General features: G+C 44.6%; 1 pseudogene; it reads left to right on the plus strand.

Annotated features, from left to right (window-relative positions):
• Positions 1-284: 284 nt before the first annotated feature.
• LOC129656459 (eukaryotic translation initiation factor 4E type 2-like) lies at positions 285-6,273 on the plus strand (annotated as a pseudogene).
• Positions 6,274-7,971: the final 1,698 nt, after the last annotated feature.

Consider the following 7,971-nt stretch of genomic DNA (forward strand, 5'->3'; position numbering starts at 1 on the left):
GACAGCACTGTTGTTACTACTATTTGTAAAAATATATATATTTTTAAATTTAGCTGCACTGTGTCTTTGTTGCAGCATGCACTTGTGGCTGCTCGGGCTTAGTTACTCTGACATGTGGGCTCTTAGGTCCCTCAGAAGAGATTGAATCCACACACTTGCATTGCAAAGCAATTCTTAACCATTGGACCACCAGGGGAGAGCTTGTTGTTACCATTTGACTGGGGAGGAAACAGACTCAGGATAAAGCTTGGTTATTCATACAGCTCCCTATGCTCAGAGCCAACATGCTTTCTGCCAGACTCTGCCACTTCTCAGAGAAGATTTTCAAGTGAGCCCTAACTGCCTCCCTCCCAGAGGGTCTCTCACTAGACTGCCATCCTCTCTGATGAGCTCCCCTTTCCTGTCCAGCATTTCAAGACTTACTGACTTACCAAAGTACTTAAGTGGAAATTGAGGGAAAAAGCCTTACAAATTAGATGAGCTTTCACTCACTATTAAAGGCTGAAGCCTAAGTCATCACCCAAGACATAGGTTGATCCTGTTTTTGGGCCAAGGATCAGCCCTAGCTGCAAAGTGAGGAGCCAGCTGAAGTTGTTAGAGTTCAGCTTAGATGTGGCCTGTCATGCTTCCTCCTCCCATGATGTTACCCCATACAGAAATCCATAGTACAGCCGTTGCTGTCAAGACCGGATCACTTAAGTGATGCTCACTTCAGGCCCATGGACCCAGCAGCCTTTGGATTGAATTAATTTACTTGCCAAATCATAGGTCCAGAAATTTAGGGGCCACTAGTAAGAATCTTGCCAGATCACATGACTAATCTTTGCAGAGAATCCAAGTGTTCATAAAATGCTTTTTACTTACATTATTCCATTTGTTCTTCCCACCAACCTGGTAACAAAGGCTAGGTAGGGGCTCAATGTTCTGTTTTACAAATAGGAATCAAATTCAGAGAGACGCGGAGCCTGGCTCAGAGCCTCACAATCTCTCGGGCAGAGGCCAAACACTGTCTGATCAAGCTGCAAACCTTGCCCTTGCACGCCGTTGCTCCTTCTCTTTTCACTACTCTCTCACTCTGTCTTGTCCATCTCTGCCCTTGCCATTGACCCATTAACTGTGAACAGTCACCGGCTCAGACCAAGCTTCACTAGACCAAGCAGGGCCTGCTCTTTCTCAGGCTTCACTTCCCAAGCCTTCTTGGGTGACTTCCCACAGAACAGATGCGATGCTTTACAGGTGATCATCAGTCTTTGCTGTCCCTTGGGAATCCAGTTGAGTCTGCAGCCCTAAGCTGCCACAAATGTTCTTTTTCCCCAAGCAAGTACCTGTGTATTAATCTTAATGTCATACTCCCCATTTGAAAAACATACAGCTTCACTTGGTGTCTTTAGGGTGAACAGTAAACTGAGAAATTGCCCTGGAAGCCAAGGCTTCTGTGGGTTGGCTCAGTGAAGATCATCTGACCTGAAGCTCACTCTGCCCTTGACCAGTGGGCAGAGACAGTGGCCTCCACACCACCCAGCTCAGAGTCAAAGCCTGCTGACCACCCACCCACATCCTGTCCTATCTCTAACCTAGCTTCCCTTCTAAAATGTTGTCATTTTGGATACTTTCTATGATTAGATTCGTATCGTATGTAACTTTTTGGAATTGGCTTTTTTCTACACAGTATAATCCCCTGGAGATTCATCTAAATCATGATACAGATTTTTGTTTTTATTTATCACCTAAAGTCCATACATTAAGAATTTTTCAAACTTAAGTTTAATTAATTTTTTGAAAATTCACTTAGATTGTGTGTGTGTGTTTAATTAAAATCTGTAGCTGAAGTTAGTGTTTGCCACCTCCTAGCTGGGAGACCTTGTGGATGGCTTGATCTTTCTGAGGCTCCTTGTCCTCACTTTTAGAGTGAGTATAATAATTACAGCTTTATTTTAGTTTGACTTTTTAAAGTTTCAAAGGGGAGGTACATCCATATTCCCCTCATTAATGTAGGCTAATTATAAAAATGCAAGACAGCCTCTTCTTTAGCCACAGGGAGACTCAGTCCATCTGTGATGGGGATAAAGAGCAGGTCTTGTGCAGAAGGACCACCTTTTCTGTGTGACCCCCTGTCGTTCATGTTATCCAGAAGATCTAAATGGCTGGTTGGCCATTTCCAATATAAAGAACCTGAAATGGGCCCACACCAAACTCCTCAAGGCCCTCTTGTGGACATCCTAGGGGAATCTGTTAATGTCTCTGTGTGCCATCCGTCAGAAACAAGCAGAGATGCCTTGTGAGGTGACGCCCACGTCACTGGAGGCATTCAGGGTGAGGCCAATGGCTGCGTTCTCAGGTGTGGGACTCAGCAGAGGGTACAGTTTGTAGATGACGGGCAAATGTATTTAATTTAACAGAGTAAGACATAAAAAGTCCCTGTTTAGTCATCTGCTCAGAAAGGACTCTGGATTTGAAAGGTCCTTAAGGCTTAATGGGTCCCCATCGGGGACAGGGTTTTACAGGGTTTATAAGGAGCAAAATTCAATGGCCAAGAACACCTCTGGCCAACTGGGAAGCCCGATACAAATACTAGCAATCTCACAAAGTCTCTTGATTTTAAATGAACTCAGTTTCATCTAAGTAGCATTTTGGCAACGTGCCACTAGAAAGGAAATTTCCCTGTGTGTATGTTATTTTTTAAAAAACTGAGAGACCCCGGTTTGCCATGACTGTGCAGGTTAAACAGGAAAATGAAAACATACACACACTTGTTTGTGTTTCTGAAAGGGGACAGCAGAGTTCAGTATAGAGCTGGAAACAAAGCCAGAGGCTTCCTGTGAAATGTCTGTGGGCGGGAACTACAGACTGCCACAATAACTTCCAGTTTCTTATGATAACAGTTACAAAGTGGCCATCAAGTAAGAACCAAGGTCAGTCCAGGCACATCCAGGGTCCTGGGCTTTGAAACAGTATCTAAAACTAACATAAATCCTTGAAAGCTTACAAGTTCTTGCTCTTTTGACTCCACATTTGAGATGCAGAGGGGAGCTAAACTACATCTCTGTATATTTAACATTTTTTTTCCCCCATTTCAACTTTCAAAATAAAACCTTTGCTTAGATCAGGCAGAGCCTGAGGAAATGAGAGCATCACCCACCCTGGGATGAGCCCATCCCACTTGAAGACTGTAAGAAGCTTGTTCCACTGGGAAGAGGTCCTGCTCACCTTGGTAGTGAGTAATTCCTGCTGGCCGCCACTGACCTCAGGCTGAAGCGAGGCCTTCAGGAGCACAGAGGGAGATCTGTGTGCTCCTGCGCCTCTCAGCTTCTGGACAGCCCAGCCCTGCCTGGAATCGCTGGGCACTGACATGATGCCTGAGACCAGATTACACGTCCTCATTTTTCATGATGAATCCTACCTACTGTTTTTTCATTTTGTGAATCTTGATAAGAATAGGAATCATAAGATATATCTTTACATATCTCTCCCCACCCCAGACCCCAAGTCCTGAGTGCCCCTTCACCCCTATGCTTCTTTTTTATCCCTGTAATTGCCACATTTTGTTTCATGATTTTCCAGTCAGCTTCACTAAAATGAGCACCTTTCAGGCAGAAACAATATCTTTTTTTCTTGGTCTCCCCTGCCCCGAGCAAAATGCCTTGTCTGTATTAGGTGCTTGGTAAATGTTTATTGACTGAACATAGAGGAACCAGAATGCCTAGGAAGGTGGACAGGATCCATAGGAAGGGGATGACCTTGGAGTTCAGTTTACCAGAGGAACTAGGTAAAGATGTGTGTGTGCTGGGAGTCTGTGGTAGACATACTAATGGACCCTCAAAAATGTCCATGCTGTGAATATGTTACATGGCAAAGGAGAATTAAAAATTGCAGATGGGGTTAAGGTTACTCTCCTGCTGACTTATAAGTCAGGAGATTATTGTGGATTATCCAGGTGACCAGTGTAATCACAGGGTTCTTATAAGAGGGAGGCAGAACAGTCACACTCAGAGCAGAAGACAGAACAACAGAAGCAGAGACTGGGGTAATATGGCCACAAGCCAAGGAACGCAGGCAGCCACCCGAAGATGGGAGAAGCAAGCAAGGATTCTCCCCTTGAGCCCCCAGAATGAACGCATCTCTGCCAGCACCTTCATCTTAGCCCTGGAAGGCCCTGAAGACTTCTGAGCTCCAGAACTGTAGGATAACTTACCATCTTATGAAAAAATAAAAATAACCAGAATGAAATTTTTTGGCCAATTCAATATATTTGTATTGTTTTAAGCCCACTGAATTTGTGATAATTTGTTACAGCAGCAGTTGGAAACTAATATAGAGGCTAAGCTTAGTGGAAAGAGCCTAATGAAAGCCATGAACTTGGAAAAGGAAATGGCCATGTGGGAATAGTTTGCAAGCATCCAAAGAGACGTTCCCAGCTGAATCACCATAGATCAAAATATGATCAGAATTAGTTACTAGCTCCATGTGTGCTGCCTCTAGCCTCCAAGTGATGAATGTCTCCAATAACTTGGGAGATGCCCTAGTGAGTTACTATAAAAGGGTCTGTCAGACCTGGGTTCGAGTTCTCTGCCTCCTATAACTGTATGGTCTTCCGCAAGTTATGTCACCTCTCTAAGCCACAGTTTTCTTATCTGCAAACTAGGGATAAATCTGTGTCTTAACTAGAAAGTTGGTGTGAGGATTACATAATACATATAATGTCCTTAACATAATGCCAGTCACATAGTAAACAGTAACTGCTGTTACTGCAAATAGGCATACGATCTTGTTTATAACAACTGTCTTTGAGGTATCCCTATATTCCTCACTGACTGAGTCATATGCAGAGTCTGTGGTTGGCCTTTCCTGGTGGCTCAGATGGTAAAGAATCTGCCTGCAATGTGGGAGACCTGAGTTCGATCCCTGGATTGGTATGATCCCCTGGAGAAGAGAATGGCAACCCTCTCCTGTATTCTTGTCTGGAGAACTCCATGGACAGAGGAGCCTGGCGGGTCACAGTGGTCTACAGTCCATGGGGTTCCCAAGAGTCAGACACAGCTGAGCGACTTTCACTTTCAGAGTCTGTGGTGTGTTCTGGGGACAAAAGCCTGAGAAGAACAGCCAGGATGGCTGAAAGACCCCAAATTGAGTTCTCTTAAAAGAACTCCCAGACTTCTCTGGTGGTCCAGTGGTTAAAACTCCACATGCTAATGCAGGGAACGTGGGTTCAGTCCTGGTCCGGGAAGACTGCACCTACTTCCGGGGCAACTAAGCCCGTGTGCCACAACTACTGAACCCGCACGCCTGGAGCCTGTGCTCAGCAACAGGAGAAGCGACTGCAGTGAGAAGCCCACACGCAGCAGTGAAGACCCAGCACAGCCAAAAATAAATAAACAAAATTTAAAAAGAATGGCTAAATGGATGGAGAGGTTTCACATGAAGCTCTTGAAACATTTTCAGGACTGGTTACACGAGTGGACTCCCTTACTCAGAAAATTATTAGGAATTTCAAAATGACAACAGAACATTGAAGGAGCACAGGGCCCTGCTCCACAGTTCACACACCCATGATGTGACCTTGAGTATCACCATGTAAAAGTAATATCATGTAAAAGTGATGGCCTCACTCTGTGAGTCCGTGGTAACAACAGCCGCAAGAAAGTGAACACGTTCAAGGCTTCGGAAGATGATGACAGTGGGGATCACAATCGGAAAGAAGAAAACAGCACATGGAAACATGACGAGGAGGAAACATCAGAATGGGCCAGAAGTCAGAGCATCAGCAAGAGGAAGGCTGTTGTCCTAGATCTGAGAACATCCCTTGCGGCCCAGCTCTGCTTTCTGGTACTCCAGGAGGATCCCTGGCCATCCCACCCACTCAACAAGGCTCTGAACAGAGTATCAATCAGGTTGATGCCTTTGCCTGTATAGAGCAGTCCTGAAGGTTTTACAGCAGCACGGTAGCTCCCTGGAATCTGACAGGCCACAGTAACTTTCTCAAAGAAGGAGTTAGTCCTGTCTGGAGGATGATGCAGATAAAAATGTGGCAAGTGGATTATTTTGTTATGGAAGGATTTGGCATCCTGTTGCTGGCAGAATCTCATCCCAGCTTTGCTAGTTCACGGTTGTGGAGGAACTCTGTGGGTGCCTGCAGTCTCTGTGTGGTTTCAGAAAGACATTATTTCAATGTAGAATAAGACTGCAAGTGACCTAGCAACCACAGCCCCAAACTGGACATCTGTGTGTTTAAAATGGGTGGGAGTTCTCCAGCCAGTCCTTCCCTTTGCTCACTAAGGGATATCCGTGAGCCTCACGCTCCAACACTTTTGCACTCATTCCTACCCTCCAGCATTGCTGACTTTATAAAGTAGAAAAATAGAAAACGTGACTTTGTAATAGATATACTTTGTCTTTTAATGGGGCTCTGTGGAGGGGAGTTCAGCCTTTTGTTTTTCTCTCTGCCGCCTAGATGCCTCTTGGGCATTCTGTTGTGTTCTTCTCATGCTGTGACATTGTGACCACATGTTCGAGCCAGAACTGGCACCTGAGGCTTGTCAGTGTTGTGAACGTCTGTGCATCCAGGGAATGCTTTCTGTTGGAGAGTCCTGGGATAGCTCTAAGTGCTCTCTTCTAGCTCTGCCGTGAAATTACTGGGACATTTTGTTAATTTATTTCCCCTCTCCCCCCAAGCCCACCGTTCTAAAATGTGTTTCTGATTTTGTCTAGTTTCTGCTTCTGCCCTCCCTCCCTCCTTCCCTCCTGTGGTGTTCTCGTTCCTTCTGAGCCGCAGCTGTACTTAGTTCTCCATCCAGGGGCTGCACCAGTTTGACTGAGGCAGTTTGGAAGGACGCTAAACTGGAGCAGAATCTAGTTCGATTTAGAAGTTAGATTATAATGCATGTTCCAAGGGTGGGAACTGGAGCCAAAGACGGTGACTGTAATTATTTTCCCAGATGAGCAGGGCCTGTGTGTCCAGACTATTTCTGTGGGTTCTTGCATGCCCCTCTTTGGGGAAGGAAATGGGTTGTTGCTGGCCTTAACATTTAGTATGGTAAATTCTTTGATCCTGAAAGTGGGACATCTGAAGAGAAGGTGGCCTTGATGAATGGCTTCATGTGTGTGGCTGTGCCTGACTGTAGTGGTTGGTAAACCTTTCAGTCCCCATCACCTGTTAAACCCAGGATTTAAATACCAGCATGATCCAGGATGCCCAGACAGAAACCTCTTAAAGGTTAATGCAGACATGCTTTTAAAATGACCTTTCATCAGAGCACCTAGAATTCAAATAAGTAATGATTCAGAGTCCTATAGCAACCTCAAAGTAGCTTTTATCTGATTCTTGTGAGTGAGGATTGCAGTTCTTGAATGAAGTCTTTCTTTAAACCATATCCTTGAAGGCTGGGAGGATCCTCAGCCACCTGGTCTCAGAGAAAGATGTGAGAGTGACAGGCATTTCCTTATTGTGTGTAGATCACTTTCTTCTTACTTTCCAACTTCTGAATACTCTCTAATTATCACTGTTTGTGGAGGGCTCAGACAAATACAGGAGTAACTTTGGCTAAAATAGGAAACACAGTCCACTTGCTGAGGTTTATTTAGATCCCAGGGAGGTCTTCACTTTTATATAAACTCATTTACCATGGACATTCCGAAGAGAGCAGAGATTTGTGTGCATGGATGGGTGCACATGTGTATAATGTGTTCATGAGTGAGGGTCTTATCAGACCAAGTGTTTAGGTACATTGTCCTTTTTTTTTTTTTTTTTTGCCTTTTTTGGTCTCATTTGTTTAAGCTTTTTGAATCTCTTTTTAAAAATTGAAGTATAGTTGATTTACAGTGTTGTGTTAATTTCTGCTGTGCAACAAAGAGATTCAGTTATATATATGTCTGTCTACTCAGTCATGTCCGACTCTTTGTGACCTCGTAGACTGTAGCTCACCAGACTCCTCTGTCCTCTGTCCATGGAATTTTCCCAGGCAGGAATACTGGAGT

Source organism: Bubalus kerabau, chromosome 6 (assembly GCF_029407905.1).
Source record: "Bubalus kerabau isolate K-KA32 ecotype Philippines breed swamp buffalo chromosome 6, PCC_UOA_SB_1v2, whole genome shotgun sequence".
In the NCBI taxonomy this organism is placed as follows: Eukaryota; Metazoa; Chordata; class Mammalia; order Artiodactyla; family Bovidae; genus Bubalus; species Bubalus kerabau.